This window comes from Galeopterus variegatus, unplaced genomic scaffold (assembly GCF_000696425.1).
Source record: "Galeopterus variegatus unplaced genomic scaffold, G_variegatus-3.0.2 Scaffold14735, whole genome shotgun sequence".
Taxonomy (NCBI): domain Eukaryota; kingdom Metazoa; phylum Chordata; class Mammalia; order Dermoptera; family Cynocephalidae; genus Galeopterus; species Galeopterus variegatus.
This window is the reverse complement of record NW_007740846.1, coordinates 3,951-10,303: the sequence shown is the minus strand read 5'-3', so window position 1 is coordinate 10,303 and position 6,353 is coordinate 3,951. Positions and strand designations below refer to the sequence as shown.

Genomic DNA, 6,353 nt, shown 5'->3' with positions numbered 1-6,353 from the left:
CCAAGTCTCACATCATCATGGTTACTAGGGCTGTGCTTACCCAGAAAGGACAGGGGCTCAGACTATTCTGAACAATGTCCACAATATCTGTATCAAGGAACACATCCCTGTGGCCTATTCAGGCCAGAATCTGGAGTGTCACTGGGCTGCACGACATTCCCCAAGAGAGGCCAGTTATCCCAGTGGTTCAGCCTTTCACGGCTGTGGGACCTTGATGTGATTCCTTCCTGTGGCCACTTCAACAGCGCTGCAGGGAATGTCCTATGGGAGCTAATACACTGACCCTGCCCACCCCAGGATAAGCCTCTGTTCTCTCCTCTCTAGAATGGGATGTTTTTCCAGGAATAACTGAGATAATGCTCTTAGTGCGCCCAGGTATTACCTTTACTCAGCTAACAAACTCACCTGAAGGTACATTTCTTATTATTCCTTTCTAAAATTGTGTTTTTAACACTGAAAGCAGTTTTTTGGGCTCTGATGTCCCCACTCTGGCACAAGCCACTCAGGGATTTAGAGTTTGGTCTGAGCTCCAGTCCCCGACCCTCCTGGTGGTTCATGATATGGCCACTGACTACATACCCCTCCTCCGTCCCATCCCAGGGTGAAAACCAGTTGGCCATAAACCAGGATGAGACCTTCCTGTTGTGAACAGTGCAGGCAGGAACACTGAGAAGCTGGTAGGGCACTGATGCCTGCCTTACTGGGCAGTAACCCTCCTACGTCCATTTCTTCCTATGCACTTATCGGGCCTTCATCTCCACCCAACAGGAACTAGACGTGCTCTTCAGAAGGTGCGTGCCCATTCTCTATCTCACAGTGTCACTCAGCCACCTACTGGCTGTGAGTCTTAGGACTACACTTCTCTTAGCCTGAGTGAGATGGAAAGTTGAACAACCATAATAAAAACGGTTGTGGTTGGGACTAAAACGAGCCCTCCATGGAACGTGCTTCCCCGGGCCTGGCTCTATGGCCACATCTGCTGGAGGGACGGTGGCTGTTCTCACGTAGCATTTTCCTGTCCTCCATAAGAAGGCCTTGGCCTCACCCGTCACTGATTCCACAGTTTTAAGCTAAGCTGTTTTCTTATTTGTAAAGGAGATTTAGATCCACCTACAAGGTTCTGGGTGTATCTAGAGCAAGGATTCCTGAGAATGGCAGGGAGACCCCAGGCCCACTCAGATAACCTGTAAGGGGCTGGTGGGGTTCAATCCTTCGGCAAATACACATGAAGCCACACTATCTGCAGATACTCTTAGCGGCACTGAGGACAATGCAATGACAGTGCAGAGATCAACCCCTGTGCTCCTGGCCTTCCCTTCTACTCGGGGAGTCAGAGTCACCCTAGACATCAGCAGCAGGTAGAGTCCACAGTACAGCAGACGTGACACCTCATGGCCTCCTCTACATACAGATGTGACCTCCCTTACACTGACGGGGACAGAGAACCATACGAGCAACTGAAAACATGAGTGGGGTTTGGCTCAAGATGGAGGGGCTGCTGTCTCCGCTGAACTGTAGAGAGTGGGGGCCTGTGGATAGAGAGGGGCTGGCAGAACCCAGGATCCCACATGTCTTGTGGTTCCTGCTACAGGGCTGAGGCCTGGGGGCTTCCCCTGTAGGGGGAACAGAGTCAAAGAGATCTGGGGATGGGACCACAGGCACCATAGGGAGGTAGGGGAGGCTGGAGGACAGAATCAGCCCCAAGAGAACCCACCCCAACCCTCCCATCCCAGCCCTGCTCACACCCCAGACCCCCATCCTGGGACCCAGATCAGGAGGTGTGGAGAGCACCCTGCTCCCACCTGTGGCTGGAACCTCCATGGTGATGCTCAGCTGTGCTCAGGGGATTCAGTGAGTGCTCAGGTCCCTTCCTCCCCCTTCAGGAGATTAGTGTCAGCAGGAAGAGCAGCCCCACAGGAAGCACCCAAAAATCAGGCAGCACGTTGGTGCATGTGCTAATAAGAGAGGTTTTATAAGGCTGTGGAAAGGCTGGGCAAGAGGCCAGGCTCCCTCAGTGCCCCCATTCATCAGACACTTCTGGAGCCCCTACTGCGTGCCAGCGAGTGCAATGAACAGAACAGACACCACTCTCCCTGCCCTCAGGGGGTGACAGTCCAGTGGGGTGGAGGCCAGGGACACAGAGAGAGGAGTGGGCCAGGTGCCCCTGACGGAGTGGGCCAGGTGCCTCTGAAGAAGGGACAGGGAGTCACAGCACTGATCAAGGGCTTCCTCCTATGGAGGATTTGCCAGCACCTCCTCAGTGACCAGGCCTGCCTGGGCCAGGACAGCCAGACTCGGGGTAGGCATGGGTGGGGCTGGCCTGTGGATGGGCAGGACAGGCACCGGAGCCCTGCACCCCCAGGGGAGTTCTGGGAGGGCCCTGTGGAAGGAAAGGCCAGGCCTCTGACTCTGCTGCCCACCTGACTCCCCCAGAGCCATGTCCTCCATCCTGCCTGGGCTGGTGCAGCACCCAAGGGACTTCAATGAGCCTCCAGAATTTCCTTGTCTCGAGATGCTGCTGGCCTACCTGCAGCTCAGCCTGCCTGGCTCAGACCTGGAACACTAGACACTTATTCTTCTAGCCCAGCTGGAGCCTCCAGAGCTCCCTGAGGCAGAAACTGAGGGTGAGGAGGACTGCGGGTGGGTTCATGTTAGTGCATTGGGAGGGGATAAGGATGCCTCACTGGAGTGGGACCAGGAGCAATGTGAAACACAGACCAATGATTGGGTGAACTGCAGTCTGGGAAGACTTTCTGGAGGTGGGTTCTTGGAGTGGGACCTCTCTGAAAGACAGTGAAAATATTTTTGTCTTGGAAGGAACATGGAACGTCAGGCACATAGGTAATCTTTTGTCTTCTTGCACCTCCAGGCCCTGCTCCAGCCCAAGCTCAAAAGCTACCTCAAGAGCTGTGGCAGCTCCAGCTCCATGGCCAGCTGCAACTCCAGAGCCAGAGCAGCTCTAGAAATATCTAAAGAGCTAGAACCTGTACCCACTACAGCACCAGCTCCAGCCAACTCCATCCACAGCTCCAGCTCCAATGCTTAAGGCAACCCCGGCACAATCACTAGTAGCAGCAGTGGCACTACATCAAGCTCCAGAACCAGCTCCAGTTTCAGATTTAGAGCCAGCACCAGCTCGAGATCTGGAGTCAACAGCAGAAGCAGTTCTAGGAGCATCTCCAGTGGCAGAAACACCCTCTCCAGCAAATGCAGAGCCAGAGCTCCCAGCAGCACCACAGCTGGCACCAGCTCCTGACCCACCATCAACGCCAGCCCCAGCCCCAGCACTGCCCTCCTCTCCCCTTCCACTGCATTGGTCTTGATTTGTTCTTGGAAGGTTTACCATATATATACTATCTTATAGAATTTACCTCCAATAAAATTTAATGTTTTCATATTTTTAAAAGGTACACTTCAGTGGCATGAAGTGCATTTCCTATTTTATGCAACCATCACCACTGTCTACTGCCAGAACATACTTATCAACCCTGCACTGATTAAGCAGTCACTTCCCATTGCTCTCCTTCTAGATCCTGGTAACCACCAATATTTCTCTCTCTATGGATTCACCTATCTGGACTNAACTAGACGTGCTCTTCAGAAGGTGCGTGCCCATTCTCTATCTCACAGTGTCACTCAGCCACCTACTGGCTGTGAGTCTTAGGACTACACTTCTCTTAGCCTGAGTGAGATGGAAACTTGAACAACCATAATAAAAACGGTTGTGGTTGGGACTAAAACGAGCCCTCCATGGAACGTGCTTCCCCGGGCCTGGCTCTATGGCCACATCTGCTGGAGGGACGGTGGCTGTTCTCACGTAGCATTTTCCTGTCCTCCATAAGAAGGCCTTGGCCTCACCCGTCACTGATTCCACAGTTTTAAGCTAAGCTGTTTTCTTATTTGTAAAGGAGATTTAGATCCACCTACAAGGTTCTGGGTGTATCTAGAGCAAGGATTCCTGAGAATGGCAGGGAGACCCCAGGCCCACTCAGATAACCTGTAAGGGGCTGGTGGGGTTCAATCCTTCGGCAAATACACATGAAGCCACACTATCTGCAGATACTCTTAGCGGCACTGAGGACAATGCAATGACAGTGCAGAGATCAACCCCTGTGCTCCTGGCCTTCCCTTCTACTCGGGGAGTCAGAGTCACCCTAGACATCAGCAGCAGGTAGAGTCCACAGTACAGCAGACGTGACACCTCATGGCCTCCTCTACATACAGATGTGACCTCCCTTACACTGACGGGGACAGAGAACCATACGAGCAACTGAAAACATGAGTGGGGTTTGGCTCAAGATGGAGGGGCTGCTGTCTCCGCTGAACTGTAGAGAGTGGGGGCCTGTGGATAGAGAGGGGCTGGCAGAACCCAGGATCCCACATGTCTTGTGGTTCCTGCTACAGGGCTGAGGCCTGGGGGCTTCCCCTGCAGGGGGAACAGAGTCAAAGAGATCTGGGGATGGGACCACAGGCACCATAGGGAGGTAGGGGAGGCTGGAGGACAGAATCAGCCCCAAGAGAACCCACCCCAACCCTCCCATCCCAGCCCTGCTCACACCCCAGACCCCCATCCTGGGACCCAGATCAGGAGGTGTGGAGAGCACCCTGCTCCCACCTGTGGCTGGAACCTCCATGGTGATGCTCAGCTGTGCTCAGGGGTCCCTTCCTCCCCCTTCAGGAGATTAGTGTCAGCCGGAAGAGCAGCCCCACAGGAAGCACCCAACAATCAGGCAGCACATTGGTGCATGTGCTAATAAGAGAGGTTTTACAAGGCTGTGGAAAGGCTGGGCAAGAGGCCAGGCTCCCTCAGTGCCCCCATTCATCAGACACTTCTGGAGCCCCTACTGCGTGCCAGCGAGTGCAATGAATAGAACAGACACCACTCTCCCTGCCCTCAGGGGGTGACAGTCCAGTGGGGTGGAGGCCAGGGACACAGAGAGAGGAGTGGGCCAGGTGCCCCTGAAGAAGGGACAGGGAGTCACAGCACTGATCGAGGGCTTCCTCCTATGGAGGATTTGCCAGCACCTCCTCAGTGACCAGGCCTGCTTGGGCCAGGACAGCCAGACTCGGGGTAGGCATGGGTGGGGCTGGCCTGTAGATGAGCAGGACAGGCACTGGAGCCCTGCACCCCTAGGGGAGTTCTCGGAGGGCCCTGTGGAAGGAAAGGCCAGGCCTCTGACTCTGCTGCCCACCTGACTCCCCCAGAGCCATGTCCTCCATCCTGCCTGGGCTGGTGCAGCACCCAAGGGACTTCAATGAGCCTCCAGAATTTCCTTGTCTCGAGATGCTGCTGGCCTACCTGCAGCTCAGCCTGCCTGGCTCAGACCTGGAACACTAGACGCTTATTCTTCTAGCCCAGCTGGAGCCTCCAGAGCTCACTGAGGCAGAAACTGAGGGTGAGGAGGACTGCGGGTGGGTTCATGTTAGTGCGTTGGGATGGGACAAGGATGCCTCACTGGAGTGGGACCAGGAGCAATGTGAAACACAGACCAATGACTGGGTGAACTGCAGTCTGGGAAGACTTTCTGGAGGTGGGTTCTTGGAGTGGGACTTCTCTGAAAGACAGTGAAAATATCTTTGTCTTGGAAGGAACATGGAACGTCAGGCACATAGGTAATCTTTTGTCTTCTTGCACCTCCAGGCCCTGCTCCAGCCCAAGCTCAAAAGCCACCTCAAGAGCTGTGGCAGCTCCAGCTCCATGGCCAGCTGCAACTCCAGAGCCAGAGCAGCTCTAGAAATATCTAAAGAGCTAGAACCTGTACCCACTACAGCACCAGCTCCAGCCAACTCCATCCACAGCTCCAGCTCCAATGCTTAAGGCAACCCCGGCATGATCACTAGTAGCAGCAGTGGCACTACATCAAGCTCCAGAACCAGCTCCAGTTTCAGATTTAGAGCCAGCACCAGCTCGAGATCTGGAGTCAACAGCAGAAGCAGTTCTAGGAGCATCTCCAGTGGCAGAAACACCCTCTCCAGCAAATGCAGAGCTAGAGCTCCCAGCAGCACCACAGCTGGCACCAGCTCCTGACCCACCATCAACGCCAGCCCCAGCCCCAGCACTGCCCTCCCCTCCCCTTCCATTGCATTGGTCTTGATTTGTTCTTGGAAGGTTTACCATATATATACTATCTTATAGAATTTACCTCCAATAAAATTTAATGTTTTCATATTTTTAAAAGGTACACTTCAGTGGCATGAAGTGCATTTCCAATTTTATCCAAGCATCACCACTGTCTACTGCCAGAACATACTTATCAACCCTGCACTGATTAAGCAGTCACTTCCCATTGCCCTCCTTCTAGATCCTGGTAACCACCAATATTTCTCTCTCTATGGATTCACCTATCTGGACT

The 6,353-nt window shown here is 53.8% G+C and overlaps 1 long non-coding RNA gene across 1 annotated transcript; it reads left to right on the top strand.

Annotated features, from left to right (window-relative positions):
- Positions 1-690: 690 nt before the first annotated feature.
- Positions 691-3,401, top strand: LOC103582045. The gene is made up of 2 exons (XR_549718.1): positions 691-791; positions 2,870-3,401. It is a non-coding gene; the product is annotated as an uncharacterized LOC103582045 (long non-coding RNA).
- The last annotated feature ends 2,952 nt before the right edge of the window (positions 3,402-6,353 follow it).